This window comes from Manis pentadactyla, chromosome 5 (assembly GCF_030020395.1).
Source record: "Manis pentadactyla isolate mManPen7 chromosome 5, mManPen7.hap1, whole genome shotgun sequence".
Lineage (NCBI taxonomy): Eukaryota > Metazoa > Chordata > Mammalia > Pholidota > Manidae > Manis > Manis pentadactyla.
The window spans coordinates 158,112,095-158,138,234 of NC_080023.1; the positions used below are offsets into that span (position 1 = coordinate 158,112,095).

The 26,140-nt window shown below is 51.8% G+C and overlaps 1 protein-coding gene across 4 annotated transcripts in view; it reads left to right on the forward strand.

Annotated features, from left to right (window-relative positions):
- Nucleotides 1-518: 518 nt before the first annotated feature.
- The window catches only part of SRC (SRC proto-oncogene, non-receptor tyrosine kinase), a 52,646-nt gene continuing 27,024 nt past the window's right edge, over nt 519-26,140 (forward strand). Inside the window, exons 1-2 of one of the 4 annotated variants that reach the window (XM_036902328.2) lie at nt 519-796; nt 20,115-20,183. The gene's annotated coding sequence lies outside the window, so the exon portion shown is untranslated. The remainder of the gene's footprint in view (nt 797-20,114; nt 20,184-26,140) is intronic. The other 3 variants (XM_036902327.2, XM_036902330.2, XM_036902331.2) reach the window with 3 other exon arrangements.

The window sequence follows — 26,140 nt, forward strand, 5'->3', positions numbered from 1 at the left end:
AATAATTGTTGCTCTGCCCTACACTGTCGCTTCAGCCTCAGTCCCCACTTTGGGAAGCTCAGGTCAAGGCCAGGGTCCAAGGCTTGTTCTTGTTCTTGTCAGGTGACTCCCTTCTCTGTGCCTCAGTTGCTTCATCAGTAAAATGGGGTAAATCGTCGGCCTGCGCCGCCCAGGTGGTTGCTAGGAATAGATCTCAAAGTCAGCTTGAGCTGATTAGCATGGTCCCTGGCAAGGAGCGAGCGCTCCATTAGCGCTAATGTTATTATTATTACTAATAATTGCGAGAAAGACAGACGTGGGGTGAATAGGGTGAGTGGGTTGCAGGGAGATACGGAGCGTATTTTGGCCCCGGCGTGTACGGGGGTCCCGCAGGGTGGGGCTCCCTCAAGGGGCGGGGCGGGGCGAGGGCGCGGCTATTGTGTCCCCGCCTCCGCCCCCTCCCGCCCCTCCGGACCCCTGGCTCGAGTTTGGGAGGGGCTCGCGCCCTGGTCTCTCCCGGTCACCGGCGGGGAATCGGTGCCCGCACGCTTCCTCGTTCCTCGGCCTCCCGGCGGCCTGCCGGCCCCTCCTCCTGCTCGCGCTCCCTCCCTCTGCCCCTCCTCGGGCCGCCGCCGCCTCCTCCTCCTCCTCCTCCTCCTCCTCGCTTTCTCTCTCGGTCTGTCCCTCCCGGCCCGGAATCCATTCCGGCCTGGGAGCCGGAGCGGCCTGGCCGCCGTCTGCCGGATCCTCGGGCCGTCTGGTGGTCCGCCCTTCCGTGCGTCTGTCGGCCGGCGCGTCCGCCTGCTGGCCAGCCCAGGTGAGCGCCCCTCGCCCCTCCGCGGGCCCCCAGTCCCGGCCAGCATGGCGAGCCCCCGCCCGGGGACCACCCTGGCGTCGCATCGCCGGGCCGCGGGGGCCCTCGGCCGCCCTTCCAACCCCCATCCCTAGGTCTGAGCCGCGATCCCGGAGCACAGCGCGGGCGCACAGGGACGTGCCCCGCGCGGCCTTTTGTTGTGATGCCGCAGGGGGAGGGGGAGGGGCGGGGGGAGCCTAGGCTCCTGTCCACCAGGACCCCCTCTCCCTCTCCCTTCCCCTGCGAGACTCCTGAGAGCAGCGAGCCGGGCCGAGCCCCCAGGCCAGGTCTAGGCCAAATCTGAAATCTGAGCCAGTAGGCGCCGCCTCTGGCCGCAGCTGCCGGCCTGGCGCCCCCAGCCTGGGGTGGGAGGTGGAGAGGGGGTGGGCAGGGTGGGCCTGGGGAAACCGGGCAGAGGTTGCGGGGGCCGGGGCACCAGAACCTCCCTGTTTTTGTGGGGCTTCAGGTAGGGCCTGGTGCCTCTGGCCTGGGAAGGACTGGGCCAGAGGGTGCTTGGCCCCCACTGCCCCCAGCCCCCAGCCTCGCCCTTGGGCAGGCCCAGCTGCCTGCCTGCGCAGAAGTTGGCAAAAGTTTTGGGTTTTCACCACCAGGCTGGGTCCATCTATCTGTTTGCGTAGGCTGGGGGTAGGGTTGGGTTTGAATCCCAACAGAGGCCACCACTTGCCTTGCTGTGCATCCTCAGACAACTGCCTGCCTTCTCTGATCTGGGGATCCTCATCAGTGGCAGGTGGGCCTGCTGGGCTGGTGGAAGGATGGGGGTGAACAGAAGGGGCTCACCTGTGGGTTATCAGCTCAGCTGCAGAGCTTTCAGGCTGACTTGCTAGTGGACAGAGCAAGTGTGTATCCCTGGGTGAAGCTTCCTGGGCTTTAGGGACTTTGTACAGTTGGGGCAAGTGGTCCCTGAGTCACGTGGGGTGAGTCCAGGCACAGACACAGTGCAGCTGAGATCGGACATGGTTTCAAGAATGGGCCAGGCTGGTCCTGTTGCCGACCCTTTTCTTAGCCTCCTGCCTAGGGAGGCAACACACCTAGTCTTCTCATCTCACTGGGTGACCTAGGCCAAGGGATTGCCCCTCTGAGTCTCTATATGTGAAATGGGGATCCTCAGGGCAGAAAATATGCATTTCTGCATGTAGGGGCTGGACATGTAGTAGGTGCTCAATAAATGAGCAGTTCACTGGTGAATTGTATAAAATGGGTGGGAGGTAAGGTTGCTGTCCTTAGTGGGGCGCATTTCCAGAAGCGGATGGATCGGTGCCTAAAAAGCCTCTTCATAACCCCTTGAAACAGCTGAAGTACAGTCCTGTCACTCTGTAGCTGTGACTTTAGGTAACTCACTGCTCTGTCTGGCCTCAGTTTTGTTAAGTATAAAATGGGTCGATGTTAGTGATAGCTTCTAACATCTACTGAGCAGCTCCTGTAGGGCAGGGACTCTTGTTTATCCTCATTTTGCTGATGGAGAAACTAAAGCTCAGAGAAGGGAGGTGATTGGCCAAGGTCACACAGTTTGAAGCTGGGATTAGAACCTATGCCTCAGGGACCCCAGTTTGGCTGCCTTTGTACCCCTCCAGGGTTAGGGGAGCAGGGGTTCCCAGCATGGGACCAGGCACAGGACAGTGTTGGCAAAGACTATTAATGAGTGATTACATGGAAGCCATGAGGCCCTTTTGGTGCCGTGGTGCCTTGATGATATGATCTTTCCACCCAGGGAATTGATGTACGGTGTGTCACCTCTCTCAGCTGACTGCCTGCCAACGCCCTCCTGTGTGACTCCTGGGGCTCTGTTCCTGAAGGTGTCCCTGCCAGGAGTGCCCTCTCCTCCATGAGCTGTTTATCTGCTCTTGTCTTTAAGGCTTAGCTTAAGGCCCACCTCTCCCAGGAAGGCTCCCTGGCTCTCTCCTCCTCTCCCGTAGCCTCTTCCTGGAGCCTGAGTTATCCCCAGCCCACAGTCCAGTCCCTGTTATTGTTTCTCCCCTCCCCTGATTCATCCCCTGGGGGTGGGAAGGAGTGTCCGGCTCCCCCAAGCCCTAGGAGCCAGGGAGGAGATGGCTCAGTGACCTGTTGACAATCCATCCAGTTGACCCCATTTTCCCAAACCTGCCTAGATCTAAACATCTGTGACCCTGTACTGAGCACCTGCTATGTGCTTTGAATTTAGGCTGAGTAGTATGGTGATGGGCTTGACAGTGGGAGCTGTAGGGGGCATTGGGAGGCTTCCAGGAGGTGGTGCTGAGGGGGAGCAGAAGTTTGCTCAGCAAAGCAGGGCAGAGGGTACTCATTCTTCCCTTCTGCTCATACACTTCCAAGGGTCCCTGGGATTGTGGAGAGTGGTCAGTTTGGGCAGGTCCTTGCTGGGGAATCGTGAATAGGTCCCTGGCCTCCCAGAAGTTTGAGACCCGAGGGTGAGCCAAGTAGCAAACAAGTTGCCAAATAAATTAATATATAATCACGGATGTGATAAGGGCTCAGAGAAAAAGACGTAGGGTGCAGAGGAATCTTGAAGAAAGCTTGTAGGAGTTGGCCAGGCATGGAGCTAGGGAAGGGCTTGCCAGGTAAAGGGAATTTCATGTGCAAAGGCTCTGGGGTGGGGGAATGTGTGCTGTTTTGGAGAGACAGTGGGAAAGCCTGTGAGTTGAGCATAGAGGGTTAAGGGGAATGGGTGTGAGGGGAAATAGGGGTTATTAGCAGCAGGGCTAGACCATGCAGGGCCTTGTGGGCCGCTGGGAAGAGTTTGGCTTTCATCTTCACAGGAGGGACTGATTGGTGTCTCTGTGTGAGAAACCCTGCGCTGGAGGCATGGGATACAGACCAGCCAAAGCATCTGTGGACCGGACTCCCAAGTATTCTATGGGGGCCTAGATCAGGTGTCAAGAGGAGGAAGTATTTGAGCTGGGCTTTGAAAGGAGAGCAGGAGTTTACTGGCAGGAAGGCAGGAGATGGTGAGAGCCAGGGGTTGGGGAAGTGCAATGCGGGGGGTGGGGGGGTGGGGGGGCGGGTTGGTGGGGAGTGAGGTGGGAAGCAGGGAGGGGACAGCTGGAGACCAAAGGTGGTAAGGGCTCAGGAGGCGGAGGGGTCTGTTCAAGTTCTGACCATCTCCACTTGTGTCTTTGGGTCATTTACTGTATCTTTCTGAGACTTAGTGTCTTTGTCTTGAAAGTGGGGACAGTCACATCACCCTGGCCGGTGAAGGTTAAAGGAGGGCTGGATGCCCTGTGCCTGGCACAAGTTCCTGGCCCGCAGGGACATGGGGCTTGCCTTGAGTGGTGGTGTGTTGGGCAGGCCGGTTGGCCCGTGGGTCTGGCCTTGCCAGCTGTGTGGTGAAGGCTTTGAGTGGTTGACCTTATTGAGTCTGAAGGTGCTGGTCTGGGCAGGACTGGCCTAGGAAAGATGTTGGCAGCCCAGGCCACCCATGTGCTGGGAAATTTGAGTCTTGCTCTGCTCTCTGTGCGCCTGGAGGATGAACTGGGGAGAGCACACTATTGGTCTACCTCAGCCCAGCGTCCTGAAAGCCTGCCTTAGGCAAGATTGGCCCTTTTCCCAGATGTCAGTACTAAAACCCAGAGAGGAGCAGCCGTTTCCTGCCTGGGTTGGGTGCCCCCCACGCCTCTATCTCCTGTTGGGTTCCCACAGCCCTTTATTTCCCCTTCACTGCTCCCACTGTCTTATCTCCATGGTAAACTGCCCTGGTTTTCACTTGAGCCCCTGGGTGGGGAAGGGGTGGTTACTTCCTCTGTGCTGCCTCAGTTTCCTCATCTGTGAAGTGGGATAATATGAGTCATGGCTCCCAGGATGTCCCAAGAGGACTGAAATAAAGTATTTAGCACACATTAACTCAATAAGTAGGGGCGGGGAAGAATCCAGACACAGACTCAAGTCCTTCCTCCTCTGGCAGCTGACACCCTCTTCCTGTGACTCAATTTCTGAGGCTGTGAAATGGGCCTGGGGCTTACACTTGTAGGGCCAAGGGGAGGATGGGTTAGATCCTCATCAGGAGGCTTGGCTCTGTATCACTGTTCCTAGTGGCCCTGTAGACACCTCTCCTGTGTTCAAGGCCCTGTTCCGAGATGTATGTCCAAAGGCTAGTCACTTATCCTCTCCGAACCTCAGCCTCTGTACCCCTCCCTTGAGAAGATTGAATCAGCTAATGTCTCCCAGCAGCTTGAATTTACTGGACGCTCAGTAATGTTCATACCTCTTTCTCCCTTCCCCTCCCTCTCGGAGGCTTAGGGCCTACAGCCCCCAGACCTGGAGGCCCGGTCTTGGCTTCATGGGAAAGAGTGCCCTGATAGATTAGTAATGTCTGCCATGGCAGAGGATAGAGAGCATGATACCTGGGCCATGAGTGTGTCATTCCTGATACATTCTGACCTCTTTTCACAAATGGTAGAATTGAGGCCAGAAAGAGCCAGGACATATTATCCAAGCTGGGAGAAAAATGCACATTTCTCATTTTTTGATCCAGGGCTCTCCCTAACCAGCCAGCCTGCGCTCTCCCACAGTACAGCCTGGGTGGGGTAGAGTCAGGAGGTGGATTGGGGAGGATCCCAGGGCTGGAAGCCAGAACCCCTGTTTCCCCACTCCTTTCTGGGGGGACAGTGAACAAATGACTTCCCCTGCAACCTGGGCCCCAGTCCCTTCCCTCCCCCAGGAACTACCCAGAGAAGTTCCAGAATAAAATGAGTAGCAGAGGGGAGGAGAATCGGATGATCTTTGCCAAGTCCCTTCCTGCTGTGGCCCTCGGTTTCCTTATTTGTACGTTGAGGCTCCGAGATGAGGGTCCTAACAGGGTAGTTCTCCAAGGGCAGGCTGGATGGGGTCCTCTTTGATGCTGGGGATGTCAGAGGGTCTGTGGAGTTGTTGAGAGATTGTGGATACGGGTCCTTTGAATCCTCAGACCCACTGGGCCGAGAGACCAGGCAGACTCCTGGTGCTGGGGGATGGAGGTCGGTGTTGGGTGTGTTGGGAAGCTTGGCCTCCCCCTTGAGGTCTGATTATCTTTTCTCGGCCTGCTTTGTCCAAGTTTGTTGCCTTGACTTACTCCATCTGATGCCAATGTCCTCACATTGTGCCCTCCCCAGCCAGGCATAGGAAGGTGAACCATTCTATCTTCTGCCCCATCATGGCGTAGGCAGAAATGTTGTTCCTTTCACACCGAAGAGGAGACTGATGTTCAGAGAGGCCAAGGGTTGGGGCCATGGTCACCTAGCACAGTGAAGTGTGAGTCCAGACTTCTGGCTTCTGGGTGCTTGGTGGCACCTGATTGCATCTGAGTGTGTACCCAGCTTGGCTGAGATCTTTCCCCAGGAATAGGGTGGGTGTGTTGCTGTAGGCAGGTGATCCTGACTTTCTGGGCTTCCAGCTCTGGCTGATGGATCTCCACTCAGAGTTGGAGTCCTGGGATTTTGCAGGGAACCCCCAGCTCCTAGGATTGGCACATCAGGGGTGTTTAATGGATGCTTGTGACATAGAGGGACTAGAAGTAGCAAGGCTTTTGGAGCCAGTTGGTTCTGGGTTTGAATCCTGACTCTACCATTTGCTTTGTATAATTATGGGAAAATGATTGCTCTGAGCCTTGGTTTCCTTATCCATGAAATGGGGATGACAGTGCCCATACCAGCTTTGACAGGTGGTGTAAGGGTCAGATGAGCCAAAGTAGGTCTGCTGTGGCTCGGAGTCCACACACAGTAAGTGCTTAATATTTCTGAGTGCCTTCGATTATGAAGGTAGTTCCCTGATAAGGTGGGAATTCTGAGCCTCTGCCGGCCACCTGATCTGGGATCTCTAGGGCTGAGATAGGATACCTGTGTCTGTGGCAGGATTGTCCTATGGGGCAGGGCTGGAGAGAAGGTTAACTAGAGACAGACAAGTTTGGTGGCTGGGCAGATTGGAAGCCTCCAGCTCTATCCAGCCTCTCTGAGGCCATCTCCCGCCTCAGTCCTTGGGCACCTGTGACTTGTCAAGGCCTCCCAATGCCCTAATTCCTGGCATTCAAGGCCCCCTCACTGAATGGGCCCATCTCTCCAAAAGTGGCATTGCGTTCCTTGCATCTTTGCCTGCTTGGCCTGAGAGGCAGGAGCTGTTGCTGCCTGTGTGTTTGGGGGGAGGCAGCTGAGGCTCAGGAAGAGGTGGGCCAGGGCTCCTGGAGGTGCTGTTGGTCTGGGCCAGAGCTCTGACCGGAGTGCCGCCCTCATCACTGCCCACTTTTCCCTTCGCTCAGGTGAGTGTTAACACTTTCCAAACCACTGGCTATCTTCCCGCTTGCCCTGGGGTGCCCCTGCCTTTGCCTCTGTGGCCCCGGTGCCCAGCACGCCCTCCCTCTCAGTACTCTTATCGTGGCTAGAATGCCTGTGCCTCCACCAGGCTGTGACTGAGCAGCCTCTGGGCCCCAGCCGAGCCCGTACTTCCCTCCCCTGCACCCCCTTGGGCCTTCTCCGCCTTCCCTCATGGCTCTGGCACAGTCTGCCTTAGGTGGCAAGGCAGAGGATCTTTTCGCCTCCAAGGCAGTAGTGCCGCGATAATCAGCACTCCCAAGGATGCTGCGCTTTACAGTTTACAAAGCGCTTTCCGCAGTCACCTCTGAGCATCTCCAGCAGGGCTGGGCGGGAGGCGGACCCATCAGAGTAACCTTCATTTGGTACATGGGAAGCAGGCCTCAGGTTAGGCTCGGCCCGGGGCTGTCTGCCTGAGCAGATGCCACTGAACTCTGCCCCCACCCCTGTGAGCTTCCAGTCTCCCAGGGCAGGAGCCACTCTCTCAGCCTGCATGTATTGTCAGAAGGAGGGTTTGGAGGTTCAGAGAGGTGAAGTGACTTTCTTGAGGTCACACAGCCAGGAATGCTGGCAGAGCTGGGAAGGTTCCTTGTGGGAATTAGAGAAGAGGCAGGTTGTGCCCACCTCCCATCCCTACTGCATGGAGAGTCAGCTACAGCCGAGATCCTGAGGGAACAGTGAGCCACAGTGGCGCAGCCCCCGGGACTCCTTCAATAGTCATCCATTCCTTTGGGACATAGTTGAGCCCTTGCTCGGTGCTGGGTGCGTGACCTCATAACACTGCTGCAAGGCTGTAGTTCTGGGCCCCTTTCACAAAGGGGAAACTGAGGTTCATAGAAACAGGGACTTGCCCAGGATTTGGGCTCAGGGGCCCCCTGAACACCAGAGGCCTGTCCTGCCTCACCCAGACTGAGCCCTTCTCCACCTCCTGCCTGAGCCCTGAGCCCTCCTCCAGCTCTTCCTCAGTGATCCTCTCAGGATGGTGTGGAGGCCAGCGACTCCTTGGGAAGCCGCCCTACCCCTGACCCCAGGTACTTCTTCTCCACCTCAACTGCTGGCTCCCACTAGCTGTGTGACTTTGGTCAGTCAGTTCACCTCTCTGTGCCTTGGTTTCTCCATCTGAGAAGTGGGCCTAATGACAGTATCCATGCCATGGGCTTGTTCTAGGGACTAAGTGAGGTATTGTGCACAGCGCCCTCAGCAATGGCAACACATAGTAAGTGCTCAGTAAATGTTAGCTGTTATTTTATTATAGTTGGTGTCAACCTGGAGAGCAAAGGACTGACAGTCCCGTTCTCCAGATAGGACAACTGAGACTCAGAGAAAGGAAATAGTGTCTTCTAGGCCACAGGGCGGTATTGCAGCTAGGATGTTCCTGGGGCACATCCCCACTTTCCAGATGTGGAAACTCAATTTTCCTATCTATGCAATGGGTCTATGCATACTGAAGGGCAGATAATTTAATCACATCATACCAGTCAGCAGCCACCAAGGGTGGGGTTTGGGGGAGGTAGGGGATCCTATTCTGTCTGGGCTCATGGGGCTGTGCTCTGTGTACTTCGTCCCAGGTTATGTCAAGTTCTCAAGGCTGGGCTTGACTCGGAGGCTGAACCAGGCCCCTCCAGGTGTCTGGGTGCTCTGTGGCTGCCAGCCCCTGGTCCTGCCACCTCACCTGGTCCACCTGCCTCCTCTGTGTGTCCCCTGGGCAAACAGCTTCTCTTTTTGAGTCTTGATTACCTCCTCTATGAGACAGGGCAGGCGTCTTTTCCTCATTGGACTTTTGTGAAGCCCATTCCCCCAAATGCCCACCTGTGCCAGACTTACAGAAAGTGCCTAGTCAGTGGTCAAGGTTACAAGGATGGGCAGGATTCTGACTGGAGAGAAGGGGCAGCAGCATTCCAGAGAGAGATCCACATGAGCAAAGGCTCAGAGGTGGGTCAGCTTAAGGAGCACCCTGTTGCTAGGTGGGGCTGATGGGGAGAGGACTCCCACCTTCCAGGGTCTGGGCTGGCCCTGAGGGAAGTGGGCAGCGTGTGGGCACTCACTGTGGTGATGTTGACCTTCCTGCCCTCCCAACTTTAGATTTGCTTTCGAAGCCCTGAGAGTGGCCACCTGCCTTCCCCACCCCCATTGCTGCCAGGTGTTCCCGAAGGCCCTGGAACCAGATGAACCACAGTTCTATTTGGGGACAATTCTGCTGTTCCCGTTTCTCTCCTGTGCCCTAGTTTTAGAAACAACGTGGGTTTGGCTACCAGTTGGCCATTTGCAGAAAGCCCCCTTCCCCCTTCTCCTGTACCTTAGATCTGTAGGCAGTGTGGGCAAGTAGGACTCAGTCCTGCCTTTGGGAGTTGCTCCTAGCCTCTGCCTCTGGGTCCTCTGGGCAGGGCATAGGCAGCTGGGCTTGCAGTTACCTGTTGGTGGTGTTGGGACCTTGTGCTGCATCCTGTGGGCCCCAAGGATGCACGCTGGGTGCAGCGGGTCTGGGGGAGCCACACACAGACCCTGACCAATGCCCTGACACATGAACTGTGGCAGCCCACGACAAGCCACAAGGACTTCCCAGAGGAGGTGATAACTGGCTTGAGTCTTAAAGGGTGAGCAGGAGCTCATGAGGCAAAAAGAAGGGTGGGGTCGTGCCAGGAAGAAGGGACAGCAGGGCAAAGACCCGGAAGTGGGAAATAGCGTGCGTGCAGGAGCAGCCTGGGGAGGTGGGGAGCACAGCAGGTCAAGTACCAGGTAGCTTGAAGGTGACGAGGTTCATTAGGCAGGACCTCAAACCCTCACCAGGCTTTGACCTGGGGCTACTCTAGGCCGGGCAGGCCTCTTGCCGAGACCTCCTGCTGAAGGTGTGAAGGGAGGACAAAAAGCAGGTTCAGACCAGGCTCAGGTGCTCAGTTCCTATTGCCAAGTGAACCCAGCCCGTGGAGGCTGGGGCACAGGTAGGGATCAAGAACCCCTGCCTGGGGCAGAAGGTAGGGCCTGGTCTGAGACCTTGGAGGGAGTAGGTCATGAAGGTTTTCTGAAGGAAGAAGGTGCATGTTGACATCCCCGGAAGGATGGCTAGTTCTCTGGTGGGAGGTGGAGCTTGAGCAAGGGCCTGACGGTGTGGCGGGAGTAGCTCCTCTTGTTGGAGCTGGGAGGAGTGGTGGTACCACCCTGGAGGCGGCTGTTTGGGGGAGGGTCTCAAGTGCCTGCTCTGGGAGTCTACATGCAGTCCTCAGTCAGTGAGGGGAGGCCGCACAGACCGCACGGCAGGACTAATTCACCCAGCAGTGTGGGTGGTGCCGGGCTCAGGGTAGGTGCCCCTTTGGCAGTGTGGCTTTGGTGAGGTGGCCCTGGTGGCTGCACTGAGAGGAGATGGGCCTGGAGAGAGGGTGGGTGCCGGACAGGCAAATGGCAGGTTTGGAACTAACAGGGGAACGGTGGGGTGAGAGGTGGGGGGCCTCTGCCTTCTGGTCCGACTGCCCGTACATCCTTTTCCTGCAGACTCCTGCCCCGTAGGAAGGGGTGGTGTGCTGGGGCCTGGCAGGCAGGTTCTGAAGGTGCCGGTGGCATGGGAAGAGGGCTCCAGGTTCAGGGCCTTGCCTCTCTCCCTTGCTGGCTAAACCTCCCCAGGGAAAGGTCTCCCCACTTGGGTGAAGGGCCAGCAGTCTGGCTGTCCACTTGTCTCTCCAGAACGGCCCATCTGCCCTCTTGGGCCTGGAGGGTCCATGCTCCAGACAGGAGAGTTGAGAGCCATGGCTGAAGACTCTGGTGACAGATGGGCCTGGGTTTGGACCCCAGCTTTGTGTTTTGCTGGCTGGGAGACCTTGGCCAAGTAACTTTGCCCTTCTGAGCCTCAGTTTCCCCATTTGCAAAAATGGGGGTCACCCTAGAGTCTCCCTCCTCAGGCTCCTAGAGAGGATTAATGAGGTTTAGAGAGCTGTGCCCAACACCATGCCAGCCCCTTGGGCTCTGGCTTTGAGGCTGTGGGCCCAGCTGACCGGGGTGCTGAGACCTGCTGGGCAGCTGGGGCTGGCTTCCGGTGGGCTCTGAGCTCTCAGCACTGAGGACAAAGTCCCTTTGTGGTGGGACAGCTAGAGCCTGGGAGTCCCCTTCCTCGGGGACCAGAGGGCTGCCTGCCCCTCCTCCTCACCCAGTTCCCCGGGGAAGGCGCTTCATGAAAGGATGGGAAGTGAAAGTTGGTTTGTGCGGCAGGAGAGCTGGGCTGCCTGCAGCTGTGCGGGCTGGAGCCTGGCTGGGGAGCTCGGCCAGACCCTTCCCTCCTCTGGGCTGCCTTCTCAGGACCCTGGGCGGCCCTGGAAGTCCCAGGCCGCTGTGTGTGCCCTGTTCACTTATCCATTCGTCTGTCTGTCCATCCATCCGTCCATCCATCCATCCGTTCCTCATTGTCATTCATTCAGTAATTACCAAGTACCCACTCCGTGCTAGGCCCTATACTTTTGGCCAGTGTCCTTTCTGACCAGATGGTGCCCAAGTGTCCCAGCTGTTAACTCTTTTGAATATTACGCCCACTGCAGAGTATTCAACTGTGAGTGAAACAGAAGTAGCCCCTATCCTCGTCAGACATGTACTTACACAGTGAGCTATGTTTTCAGAGCTGTGGTCCGTGCTAGGGAGGAAAAGTCAAAGGTCCTCACTTGGGCTGTGGGAGATCAGAAAGCCCCTCTCCTTCTGTGAGGAGGTAGATTTGGAATGAGACAAAGAGGGAACAGAGGTGGCCGGGTGTGTTGCCACTTGAACAGGTGGTCAGGAAAGGCCTCTCTGGGCAGGTGACATTTGAGTAAAGCACCTGAGGGAGTGAGGGAGTGAGGTGTGTGGGTGACTAGGGGAAGTATGTTCTGGGTATAGGGAACAGCAATTGTAAAGGCCCTGAGGCAGGCAGGAACTGGGTTCTTGAGAAGAGGAAGCACCAGTGTGGGTAGACCAGAGTGAAGGGGGTCGGGCTGGCAGGGTCCACTGGAGGGCCTTGGAGGCCCCTGCGAGCACTATGCCCTTTGTCTTGGAGCATAGGGGCTCTGAGGGGTGTTAAGCAGGAGTGACCGGTTCAGACTGACACTTCGCAAAGGCTCTCTGCCCCCAGTTGGTCAGCCTGGAGGAGGAGGCTGAGCCTGGACTAGGGAGTGGCCATGGAGGGAGGGAAGTGGATTCAGAATGTGTTTGGAGGTGGGCCTGACAGGGCTTGGAACTGGGTTACATGAGGGACAGGAGGAATCACCCTTCCTCTTTGGGGCTGCTGGTGATGAGGGGCTGAGCGTCCCCACAGACCACCGTGGGCTTCTGGTACGTGTTCCCTTCCGTACCCCCTAATCCATCTGGAGGCACATAGGCCTAGCGACTTCTCCACCTTGTTCTGAGGGCTGGATGGAGTCCTCCGATTCCTGCGGTTAAACGATAGTATACCTTTGGCAAAACTGGCAGAATCCTACCCATTTTGCAGATGAGAAAACTGAGGCATAGAGTGGTCTATCCATGGCCCAGATTTCATATCGGGGCAGGACTGGGGCTTGGCCTCTCATTACTCAGAGTGTCAATGGATTTGGGGCATATAGACGCTGCCCCACAAATTCCAGCTAATGACTTTGGGGGTGTGCCTGAGATTTCTTTCCTGCCCTGAACTGTCTTGGGAAGATGGAGGCTGCCCAGTGTGACTTCAGGGCTGTGGGCCTGGACTCCAAGTTGCCATGTGAGCTGGGCCTCTGTTCCCTCTGCTGGGCAGTCAGAGTAACTGTTCTTATCCCCAGAGCTATCAGAAGGGCCAGACGAAACGGTGTGTGGTGTAAAGTGCCAAGTCCAGTGTCAGGAATGCGTAAGCATTCAGTGATCAGCAGGCATTTTTATTATTGTTTCCATGGGGAGTAAGGAACTGTGTAAGTCTGGGCCCAGCTAGGTGCGCTCTAGAGCCGGGCGTTTGGACAGGGCTGCTGTAACCAGGTGGCCTCTCCCAGGTGTATCAGCACCTTTGGATTCAAGGTGTCTGGTATCCATGCCCAACACCACTTTCCCAAGGGGAAACCAAGCCCAAAAGAGCACACGACCCACTCAAGGCTGTGGAGCAGTTCAGGCTGAGGGACATTTGCCCCGGGTTGCTTGCTGCCTTGTCTGGCCCCTGGGCCACCCACTTCCGGGCCTCGCCCTTCCCTCTAGGGCTTCCAGGCTGAGGATGGGTCCTAGCAGGAAGGGATCCTGCCCTCTGTCCTACAGGGCAGGGCAGGGGTCTGGAAAGATGTCCCCCTTCCTGTCCAGGAAGAAACCCACGAACCTCAGAGTCAGGGACTGTTCCATCTACAGGTTGGGGTTAGTGGGAGCTCCATGGTCTGCTTATTTATTAGACTTTGCCCTCTCTGGGCTGCAGGCCACAGCTGATACCTGGCTATCCCTGGCAGCAGCCCTCCGTCTCTCGGCCAGTGCCAGCCCGAGCCTGCAGCACCCCACCCTGCCCCGGCCACACTGGCAGAGCCGGTTTGAGACCTGCCAGCTCCAAACATGTTCCCTCTACGAATGCGGGACCAGACATGTTCTGGCTGCTCCAGCCCGCAGATGGCCCTGGGCTCACTCTTCACTCATTCCTTGCTCACTCAGCAATGTCCCCTGGTACAGTTCTGCACCCTGGCTGTGCCAGGTGGGGCTCGGGGCCTGGGGGTGTCCCAGACTTCCACACTGTCCTGTGTAAGTCAGGGTGATCAGAAGCTCTGCTTGCCACCAGAACATGCCAGGCAGTGGCAGGAGAGCACAGTGGTCAGGGAATAGACTGTGGGCCTGGACAGACCCAGGACTGAGACCTGCACCTCTGCATCTTGTGGGACCCTGGGTGGGACCCATCCTTGTGTCCTCGCTTCCCTCCCTGCTTCCCTTTATCCCTCCCTCCCTCCCTCCCTCCCTCTTTCCCATCATCCGTCCCTCTAACAGATATTTACTGAGCACTACTATGTGCCAGCAATGTTCTAGGGGCTGGAGGTAAGAGCAAGGAAACAAACAGACAAAATTTCCTGTCCTCGCAGAGCTGACATTCTAGTGGGGGAGACAGAAAAACACAAGTAAGGAAAATATACATGTGGTCTGTAGGAAGGCAGTAGTTCTATGGGTCAGATATAAAGCAGGGAGCGGGCCTGAAATGCTGGCTGGGCCATGGAAAATGGGTTGCAGTTAGACAGAGTGGCCAGGGAAGCCATCTCCCAGAAACTCACACCCCATGGGGGAGGGAGGAGCCTTGTTGCTCCCTGGTGGAAGGAAGTCCACATAGAGAGAATGGCTAGTGCAAAGGCCCTGAGGTAGGAGCGTGCCTGCAGTACTGAAGGAACAGCAAGGAGCCCCGGGGAATGGAGTGAGTGAGGGGAAGAACAGAGGAAGAAAAGGGCAGAAGGATCGAGGGGCATGTCAAAGAGGGCCTCTGGACCTAAAACTGTTGGCTGTTGACTTGGAGTGAGCTGGGGGCAAAGGGAGGGCTCTGAGTGAACAAACTAGGGGGACAAGGGTGGTGGTGGGTGGACCAGCAAGGCGGCTACTGCCTTAGCCCAGCAGTGGGGAGAGGGGTTTGCCCAGCTGCGGGCAATTGGCAGGAGGGGAGGAGGCCAAGCATTTTTTTCCCCTGTGTTATTTAATTTCATCTTCCTTTTTAAACTCTTTATATTGGAGCCATATTAGTATAATGAACCCCTGTGAGCCCATCACTGGGCCCCAAGCACCTCTAACCGCTAGCCTGCCTGGCCCCCCTCACACCCATTCAATCCCATCCCAACCTCCCATCTGGTGTCATTTCAGACATCATATTTCATGTGTAAATCTTTCAGAATGTATTATTAAAAGATAAGGACTCTTTTGTTAAAAATGTAGCCACAAAACCATAGTCCATCTAAAAGAAATGAACAATAATTCCGAAATCCCCACCTCCTGCAGGTATGTTTTGATGGTGAAGCTGATGTCCTGGGCCTCCTTCTCTTTGCCAAAAAGTAAGGTTCATAATAGCCTCCCTGCTCCTAGGCTGTTGTGAGATAATCTAGGTAAGATGCTGAGCACAGGGCCTGGCATACAGTAGGTGCTCAACAAGTAATAGCTGCTACTGTTAGTATTGATCGATGGCAAAACTTACGGTATTTGCTAAGGGCTAGGCCCTGTTTGAGCACTTCACAACTCTGAATTCATTTAATCATCACAGCAATCCTTGAAGGTAGGTTATTATTTATCCCATTCTGTAGGTGAGGAAACCGGCACAGATTGGTGGAGTAACTTTCCCAAGGTCACACACCTAGGAAAGGCCAGAACTGGGTTTTGAACCCAGGCAGTCCAACTCCTAGTCCCCAAGTGATGGGAACTGTGTGAACCCAGAAAAGGAGGGGTACCTGTCTCAGCCTGGGCAGTAGGTGATGTCAGGTATCCCCTGTGGCCTGCCCAAAGGGTGCACCGGAGTTCTCGGGGAAGCAGGGGCAGGGGATGCAGGTGGTGGAGCTCCAGGGGAGGGAACAGCATGTGCAAAGGTCTGAAGGGAGGGTCAAGGGGTAGGGAGGAGAGCGTGCAGCAGGCTCCCCTCCACGCTTGCCTTGATCCTGTCAGCAGCAGGCAGGAGCTTTAAGGGTTTTGGCCATCTTGCTGACCACTGACCCCCACTTCAGGCTCTGATGTTGTCTGCCTCAGAGATCTGCCAGAAACCCCATTTCATGGATGAGTAAAGGGAGGAATGGACCTTTCTGAGATCGCACATCCAGGGTGGGCCACCTGGGGACTTTGTGTAGTAGGGGAAGAGGTTTGAGCTCAGGCCTGACTGTGTGGAGGGGCCTGGCCACCAGGTGCTCCTGCCCACCAGCGTCCCCAGAGGGAGTTGCTGCACGGGTGTGGGCGGGGAGAAAAGGGCACCGTGTGTTCCCAGAGCAGAGAACGGCCAGAGCTGCTGGCAGGGAGCTGGCACTGTGGGCAGGGGCCACCTGGCGGCTGTCCCCCCAAGGCCCAGCAGCCATCAGCCGGCGGGGGTGGGGTAGCTGGAGCCCTGGGAGAGGTGACCTTGGAGAGGCGAGGAGAGACCAACACCTGTCACCTCAGTGCTCCCTGTGGTCGCTCCCTGCGTGACACGGGGGTCTGCAAAGGAATCCTTGGCATGCCAGCGTGTCTGTGCAGGTGCAGACATGGGCCTGAGAGGGGGTGTGACTTGCCCGAGGTCACACAGTGGTTCTGACAGAGGCCTTCCCTCTGGTGAGGGTGGCCAGCCTTCACTGGCTGGGCCAGGTGGTACACTTGGCTGGGTCCCTGAGACCTGTCTGGTCTGTGGGTCCCTTGGGACCAGCATCTGCTCTTCCAGTGCCTCCTCAGCCCCGTGCCCTTGGGCCTGGTGCCCCGAGAATCTTATCCCAGTGCCACACCCTCATTGGAGGGCTTGCCTCTGTCTTGTGTGACCTGAGGCTGGGTGCCCCCTCCCTGGACCTCAGCTTCCTCGTCTGTGAAGGGGCATATCCCACACTCCCTGAGATTGGGGCTGTGGCCTCCTGGCCTGTAAGCTGCCCGCATACCTGCCCAGTTGTCTAGCTTGGACTCTAGGGTAAAAATCAGTGTCAGGTGGGGGTCAGTGAAGCCTCCCCTACCCGCCGACCTCACTAGCCCCAAGATGCTTCCGTGGGAAGAGGATCCTGCAGTCCCCTTTCCAGCGACCTCCCCCTAGGGGTGGGCCTTGAGGGAGGGAGATGTTGGGGTAGAGGTGGGGAAGATGGAGCCACCCATGTGTGCTTGCCCTTCCCCCCAGTTTGCTGCTGGGGAAACTGAGGCTGCATGATTTGAACTGGCCTGGCTCCCTTGTCCCACCTCTAGGCCTTTACCCAAACAGTCCCTCTGTCTGATTCCACTCCTCTCCCTCATTTCACAAACTGCCCAGGTTTTGGCTCTCAGCTGAGATGTCCCCTCCTCTAGGAAGTCCACCTTACTTTAGGGGTGCTCTTGCCTCTCTAGCCCTCTGGAGCTGGAGACCACTGTGCTCTGACAGGACTGCTGTGAGATGAATGCTCAGTAACCTGACCCTGTCCTGCCCAGCACCCTTAGGAGCCTGAGAACACCTGCGTGGCCTGCCCTCGGGTTTTCAGGCCTTTCTGACCTAAATTCCCAGACAGAGCCCTCTCGGGATCCCCTCAGATCTCCTCACACCTGGGCCAAAGGCCAGCAATGACCCAGTTAAGCTGGGACCCCCTCAGTCCAGACCTCTCATTCAGTAATACCGCTGCACATCTGACCTTCCTGCCTCAGGGCCTTCGCACTCGCTGTGCCTACCTGCTGAGCTGCCCTTCCCATGCCTTCTTGCAGGTACAGTGGAGAGAGGATGGGCTTTGGTATCACTTGGGTCTTGGTTGGCAGCCTGGCTCTCTACTTCCTGGCGGGGGCAGCTTCCTGGAGCCCCCAGGTCCTCATGTGTGAAATGAGTGTGGCCACAGCTCACTCCAGGGCTGTTAAGAGCATTGAATGGGTGTGTGACCCTAGGTGAGAGGACACGAGGGGGAAAGGTGTGGGTCTCCACATGCCCCCCATCACCACGCCCATTCCATCCTACTAGCCTGCACTGGAGCAGCCAACAGCTTTGGGTTCTGGGGTAGGGACCAAGTTAGTTCTGGGCACTGGCAAGAAGAGCCCAGCCACAGACTCCCTCCGCGGGCCTTCCTGGCAGCCCTGGGTAGTGGCCCCCTGGAGAATTTCGGAGTGGGAGGGCTTGTCATGAAGCTACTAAGAGCTGGGATTTTAATCATATCATTTAACCTACCTGTGCTTCAGTTTCCTCATCTGTAAAATGGGGTACTAAGGATGGCACATAGTAGGTCTTTAATAAATAGTAGGTATTACTACTGTTTTTATTCATATTCCGTACTCTTTCTGTGTTCTGAAACCACCTGTACAGAAATGCCTCAGTTGGGCAGGTAATTCTCCTGAGAGTTTGAAGGAAGAAAAGGGAACCAGGTAAAGATCTCTTTGCTGGGGGAGAAGCAGTGCGCAAGGCCGCTCCGGAGGCAGGGGAGGGATGCAGCCCCTGTTTGTTGGGCCAGGGCGCTTGGCTGTGCTCCTCCAGCCTCCTCTGCGGACGGGGCCAGGGCTGTTGGGAGGAGGGTGGGAGTGTTAGCTGGGGACCCACCCTTGGAGGTGCAGAGGGGTCACATATTCACTCCATAAGTAGTCTTTCTTGGGCTGTGTGGCCTTGGGACAGCCACTGTCCCTGTCCTAGCCTCCATTTCGCCTTGTGGAAAATGGACTGGAGAAGGGGCCCTGCTTTGTTCCTGGTTAAGGACCCCCTGTAAGAGCCCAGCTGGGACCATTGGCCTTGGGGACAGGGGCTGAGAGTGGCCTGGGGCCAGGAGAACCAGGATCCCCAGCTGGCTCTCTGCCATCTTGGATGGTGGCCTGGGCACCTGACTCTGCTTCTCTGAGTCTCTCGCTGTCCCCTCTGAAAGACAGGGCTGATCGTCCCTGAGTAGCAGGGTCCTGATGGGAACCGTGGAGCTTAACAATAAAAGTGGAAACTGTACTGTTAGCGGCAACAGTAAGGACCCCATTTCTCGAGCATGGCCTGTGTGCCCAGGGCTTTGCATGGGCTAGCTTTTGCAGTTTGCCTTTGCAACTGCCTGGGGATGACTGTGGGCATCTCCATGGTACTGAAGGAGGCTTTGGTTGACTTGCCCAGAGCCCACCCATGGGCCACAACAGGGCCCTGCTAACAACGATGCTATACCCCACCCTGGCTCGGGCAGGTGCCTGATGTGTCCTTCCTGCTCCCCTCTCTCTAGAGGCAGACGGATGGCTGCCAGTGGGCCGTTTCTCTCCCCACCACCTCCTCCTTCTCCACCTCCGCACATTCCTGACCCAGCCTCCACTACCCACTCTTCCCACCCCTGGTTGGGCCCCTGTTATCAGGAGAAATTCCTGGACTGGCTCAGAGCAGCTCCCACCTTAGGCCCTTCTGAGAGTGGGTGTGATCGCTGATACAGTTCCTGCTAGTGGCTTCCTTGGGGGATGGGCCCTGGCGTGTGAGGCTGTGACGCCCAGACAATTTGAGTCTACCTACTGATGCTTGTGAGTTTCTTATGAGCTGTGTGACTGACCTTAGGCAAGAAACTTGACCTCTCTGTGCCTCAGTTAACTCATTTGCAAGAATGGGACTGACCATATAGGGATGCAGTGGGCTCATACGTGTTGCACACTTCTTAGCATGGTGCCTGGCACATAGGAGTTGCTTTACCCATCAAATAGACTGTGTTACCATTTGAGAACCAATTGTCCCTCCTCTTTGTGGGGCCTCCAGTTTAGATGGCACCTGTGTCCACCTTCTGATGACTGCACATCAGGAGAGCCCCTGTGGGCTTTCTCTTTTCCAGGACTGTGCAATGAGGACAGGGCGGAGCTGAGAGAGGCTCTTCTCAGAAGTTGAAAACCTGCTGTGTGACCTTAGGCAACCTCTCTCCCTCTCTGAGCCTCCTTTTCCTGGTCTGCTCTATGAGCACACAGACCTGGGTAAGGCTTGGCCCTAGACCCCCATTGTCCCTGTCACTGTGCTCTCTGTACTTCCTTCCTTGCCTGGTCCGGCAATTGACTTTTGTCTTGTCTTTTCCACTACAGTGCCTGGAGCATAGTAGCTGCTCAGCTAAGCATTGTTGAAGGAACCAGGGAGTACATAGCGATTGGACGAATACCAGGGCTTTCCTACTTTCAGGCCTTTGCTTGCACGACTCCCTTCCCCATTGTCCCCAGTCATCTCTACTGGTGGAACTCCCTCTCATCCTTGAAGCCCTTCTCAAATGCTGCCCTTTCCAGGAAGCCTTTCCCAGTTTCTCCCGGTCAGAGGGGATTTCTGGTGCTCTGAACACTTGGCATGAAGCTCTCTGGTGGCACCTATTACAATCCACCTTGGTGTACATAGTAACGTCTTAATAACACACAGGGACCATGCACTTAGCACTCATCAGGAGCCAGGGATGGTGGGTTATGTTTAATTTTCCACAGCAACCTTCTAAGTATTACTACCTCTCCCTTTACAGAACACAGAAGCTCAGAGAAGTGAACTGATGTGCCCAGCTATGGGAGAGAGAGCCATGATTTGAAACCAGGTAAGCTGGTGCTTTTTTTTTTAAAAAGAGAAACATTAACACAGGGAGTAGACAATTATTCAAACAGTACAAAAGAAGACAGAGGAAAGGAAGACTCTCTTGTACCCATTCCTTGCTACCCACTCCACTGGAAGGTGTTACCCGTGTACCCTTCCAGGGAGATCCAGACATATATAAGCATGTATGTTAGAAAATTTTGTTTAAAAAACAAATGGTAACACATGGTATACCTGTTCTACACTTATTTGCTTTTGACAGTGTACCTTAGAGATCATTTTGTGTTGCTCTTTGCTTTTCCATGGTTGCGTAGTATTCCACGTATGGATGGAAACCACACTTTATTTAATTAGCAAAGAATACTTCGGTTGTTTCCAGTCTTTTGCTTATTATAGACAATTCTGCAATGAATATCCTCAATCATGCACTTAGTGTTGGATACTTGTGTGAGAATACCTCCAGGATTAATCCCAAATGTAGGTTGTAATCTCAATAGGTATTGCCAGATTGTCCCTCGTGATGGTCGTACTGATGTGTTCTCACACCACACCCTCTAATTCTCCTCACTTCTGTCAACGTGCTGCTTGAGAAATTTTGGGATCTTTGTCAGTCTAATAGATGAGCAGTGGCCTTCAGTGTAGTTATTTATTTATTTTTAATATCATAGCTGTTGAGATATAATTCACACGTCATTCATGTCACCCACTTAAAGTGTACAATTCAGTGGTTTTTCGATTCAGAGTTGTGCAGCCATCACCACAGTTAATTTTAGAACGTTTAAGTCATCCCCAAAAGAAACTGTGTACCCGGTAGTGACTCCCATCTTCCCTTCAAACATCCCTTCCCCATGCCCAGGCAACAGCTAATCTACTTTCTGTCTCTATGGGTTTGCCTATTCTGGACATTTTATATAAATGGAATCACACACAGTGTGGGCTTGTGTGTCAGGCTTCTTTCACTTAGGATATTGTTTTCAGGGTTCATCTGTGGTGTAGCATATACCAGTACTTCATCCCTTTTTCTTGCCAAACAATGTTCCATTATGTATATATACCACATTTTATTTATCCATTCATCAACTGATGGATGTATGGCTGTTTCCACTTTTTGGCTATTATGAATAATGCTGCTGTGAACATTCATCTACACATGAATGTATGTTCCTTTTTCTTTTGGGTATATACCTGGGAGTGAAACTTTTGGGTCATATGACAACTCTATGTTTAACCTTTTGAGGAAATTCCAGACTGTTTTCTCAAACAGCAGCACCATTTTACATTCCCACTCTCAATGTATGAAGTTTCCAATTTCTGTACATCCTTGCCAACAACTTGTTGTTATCTGTCTTTTTAATTATAGCCATCCTTGTGGGTGTGAAGTGGTATCTCATTGTGGTTTTGATTTGCATTTCTCCAATGACTAATGATGCGGAGCATCTTTTCATGCAGTTATTGGCTGTTTGTATTTCTTCTGTGGAGAAATGTCTATTCAGATCCTTTGCCCATTTTTTAATTGGGTCATGTGTATTTTTGTAATTGAGATGTAAGAGTTCTTTATATATTTGGGTATAAGTCCTTTATCAAATATATGGTTTGCAAATACTTTCTGCCATTCTGTGGGTTCTTTTTACTTTCTTGATGATGTCCTTTGGAACACAAAAGTTTTTGATTTTGATGAAGTCCAGCTTACCTATTTTTTCTTTTGTTGCTTGTGTTCTGGGTGTCAAATCTAAGAAACCATTGTGACCCAAGGTTGCAAAACTTTACGCCTATGTTTTCTTACAAGAATTTTTTTAGTTTTACTTTGTACCTTTTAGTTTGTGATCCATTTTGAATTAGTTTTTGTGTAAGGTTTGAGGAAGGTGTCCACCTTCCTTCTTTTGCATATGTATGTCCAGTTATTTCTGGACCATTTGTTGAAAAGACTATTGTTTCTCCATTGAATTATTGGCACCCTTATCAAAAATCAATTAACCATAAATGTGAGGGCTTATTTGTGGGCTCTCAATTCTGTCACATTAATTTATGTCTGAGTCCTTTCACTTACCATATGAATTTAGGAACAGTTTATCAATATTTGCAAAAAGCTAGCTGGGATTTTGATAGGGATTATGTTGAATCTGTAGATCAATTTGGGGAGTATTGCCATCTTAACAATGTTTAGTCTTCCAGTCCATGAACATGGGATGTCTTTCCATTTGTTTAGACTTTTAATTTCTTTCAACAGTTTTTGGAACCTCCAGTACAATGTTGAATAGGAATGATGAGAGTGGACATCCTTGTCTTGTTCCTGATCTTAGTGGGAGAACATTCAGTCTTTAACCATCAAGTATGATGTTAGATATGGGCATTTTATAGATGCCCTTTATCAGGTTGAGGAAATTCCCTTCTATTTAGTTGTTGAATGTCTTTTATCATGAAACGCTGTTGGATTTGGTCAAATAATTTTTCTGCATCTGTTGAGATTATTATTTGACCCTTTATTTTATTGATAATAAACTAAACATTAATTGATTTTCAGAAGCTAAGTGAATCTTGTGTTCTTGGGGTAAATCTCACTTGGTCATGATTCCTTTTATATGTTGCCGGATCCAGTTTAATAGTATTTGTTGAAGGTTTTATATCTTATATTCATAAGAGATAGTAGTCTGTAGCTTTTCTATTATGCCTTTGTCTGATTTTGATATTAGGGTAATAATAGCTTCATACAATGAGTTGGGAAGTGTTCCCTCGTGAAGAATTAGTATTAATTCCTCTTTAAACATTTAGTAGAATTTACCAGTGAAGCCATCTGGGTATGGATTTTTCTTCCTAAAAAGTTTTAAAATTAGTAGTTCGATCCCTTTACTTGTTTTAGCTTTATTCAAATTTTCTATTTCTTCTGAGTTTGGGTAGTTTGTGTTTTTCTAGGAGTTTGTCCATTTCATCCAGGTTTTCTAATTTGCAGACATAGCATTGATCATAGCATTCCCTTACAAGTGTCTTTCTTGTTTCTGTGATGACTGCCCTTGCACTTTTCACTATGTAAGAACTTGTTCACCATGTAAGAACTTGTTCGTTATGTTGCTTCAGAAGATTGGGGACTGTTTTGAATTAGGCTTGGGGTTGATTAATGATTGTGCATTGAGTCCCCTATACAGAATTTTATTGTTGTTAACAACCACAGCAGAATACACATTCTTCTCAAGAGCACATGGAACATTCTCCAGGATAGACTATATGTTAAGCCATAAAACAAGCCTCAATAAATTTAAAAGGAGTGAAATTATACAAAGTATGTTTCCAGCCATACTTTGTTCCATGTGCTCTTGAGAAGAATGTGTATTGCCCTCTCAAAAAAAAAAAAGTGTCTTTCTTTCTAACATGATAATATTGTCTTCTCTTTCATTCCTGATTTTAGTAATTTGAGTCTTTTCTCTTTTCCTCTTGTTCAGTCTAGCTAACGGTTTGTCAATTTTGTTGTTCTTTTCAAAAAACTGACTTTCGGTTTTGTTGATTTTCTCTCTTGTTTCTTATTTCTATTTCACTTATTTCTGCTCTTTATTTCCTTCCTTTTACTTGTTTTAGGGCTGGTTTGCTCTTTTTTTGCTAATGTCTTAAGGTGGAAGGTTAGGTTACTGATTTGATATTTTTCTACTTTTATAATATAGGCATTTACAGCTACAAATTTCCCTTCATGCTCTACTTTTCCACATCACATACATGTTGATATGTTGTGTCTTCATGTTCATTCATCTAAGTATTTTCTACTTCTTTTGGTGATTTTGTTTATTGAGGAGTATACTAATTTTCATGTATTTGTAATTCCCCAAATTGCTTCTGTTTCTGATTTAATTCATTCTGTTGTGGCTGGAAACATACTTTGTATAATTTCACTCCTTTTAAATTTATTGAGGCTTGTTTTATGGCTTAACATATAGTCTATCCTGGAGAATGTTCCATGTGCTCTTGAGAAGAATGTGTATTCTTCTGTGGTTGGGTAGCTTGTGTAATTTACTTTGCATTAATCTTAGTAGTAAAGTTGAACATCTTGTTATATATTTAAGAGCCATCTGGTTTGCTGTTAACTATCTGGGGTTATTTTTCTTATTTTATGGGAGCTCATTATATATTAAGGGAAAAAAACCCTTGATTACCACGAGTTAACAAATACTTTTCCTAGTTTGTTTGTCTTTTGAATTTGTGTATGATGTTTATTGAGCCATGCAGACAATTCAGATTTTTTTTTTAAACATGAGCAACTATTTTTTTTTAAGAACATTATGTTTACTAGGCTCCCCCCTTCACCAAATCCCCCCCACATGCCCCTTCACAGTCACTGTCCATCTGCGTAGTAAGATGCTGTAAAATCACTACTTGTCTTCTCTATGTTGCACAGCTCTCCCCATGCCCCCCCCACCACTGTACATGCTAATCGTAATGCCCTCTTTCTTTTTCCCAACCCTTATCCCTCCCTTCCCACCCATCCTCCCCAGTTCCTTTCCCTTTGGTAACTGTTAGTCCATTCTTGGGTTCTGTGATTCTGCTGCTGTTTTGCTCCTTCAGTTTTCCTTTGTTCTTATACTCCACATATGAGTGAAATCATTTGGTACTTGTCTTTCTCCGCCTGGTTTATTTCACTGAGCATAATACCCTCTAGCTCCATCCATGTTGCTGCAAATGGTAGGATTTGTTTTCTTCTTATGGCTGAATAATATTCCATTGTGTATATGTACCACATCTTCTTTATCCATTCATCTACTGATGGACACTTAGGTTGCTTCCATATCTTGGCTATTGTAAATAGTGCAGCGATAAACATAGGGGTGCATCTGTCTTTTTCAAACTGGAGTGCTGCATTCTTAGGGTAAATTCCTAGAAGTGGAATTCCTGGGTCAAATGGTATTTCTATTTTGAGCATTCTGAAGAACCTCCATACTGCTTTCCACAATGGTTGAACTAATTTACATTCCCACCAGCAGTGTAGGAGGGTTCCCCTTTCTCCACAACCTCGCCAACATTCGTTGTTGTTTGTCTTTTGGATGATGGCGATCCTTACTGGTGTGAAGTGATATCTCATTGTGGTTTTAATTTGCATTTCTCTGATAATTAGCGATGTGGATCATCTTTTCATGTGCCTGTTGGCCATCTGGATTTCTTCTTTAGAGAACTGTCTATTCAGCTCCTCTGCCCATTTTTTAATTGGATTATTTGCTTTTTGTTTGTTGAGGTGTGTGAGCTCTTTATATACTTTGGATGTCAATCCTTTATCAGATCTGTCATTTATAAATATATTCTCCCATACTGTAGGATACCTTTTTGTTCTATTGATGGTGTCCTTTGCTGTACAGAAGCTTTTTAGCTTGATATAGTCCCACTTGTTCATTTTTGCCTTTGTTTCCCTTGCCTGGGGAGATATGTTCATGAATAAGTCACTCATGTTTATGTCCATGAGATTTTTGCCTATGTTTTTTTCTAAGAGTTTTATGGTTTCATGACTTACATTCAGGCCTTTGATCCATTTCGAATTTACTTTTGTGTATGGGGTTAGACAGTGATCCAGTTTCATTCTCTTACATGTAGCTGTCCAGTTTTGCCAGCACCATCTGTTGAAGAGACTCTCATTTCCCCATTGTATGTCCATGGCTCCTTTATCGTATATTAATTGACCATATATGTTTGGGTTAATGTCTGGAGTCTCTATTCTGTTCCACTGGTCTGTCACTCTGTTCTTGTGCCAGTACCAAATTGCCTTGATTACTGTGGCTTTGTAGTAGAGCTTGAAGTTGGGAAGCGAGATCCCCCCCACTTTATTCTTCCTTCTCAGGATTGCTTTGGCTATTTGGGGTCTTTGGTGGTTCCATATGAATTTTAGAACTATTTGTTCCAGTTCATTGAAGAATGCTGTTGGTATTTTAATAGGGATTGCATTAAATCTGTAGATTGCTTTGGGCAGGATGGCCATTTTGACAATATTAATTC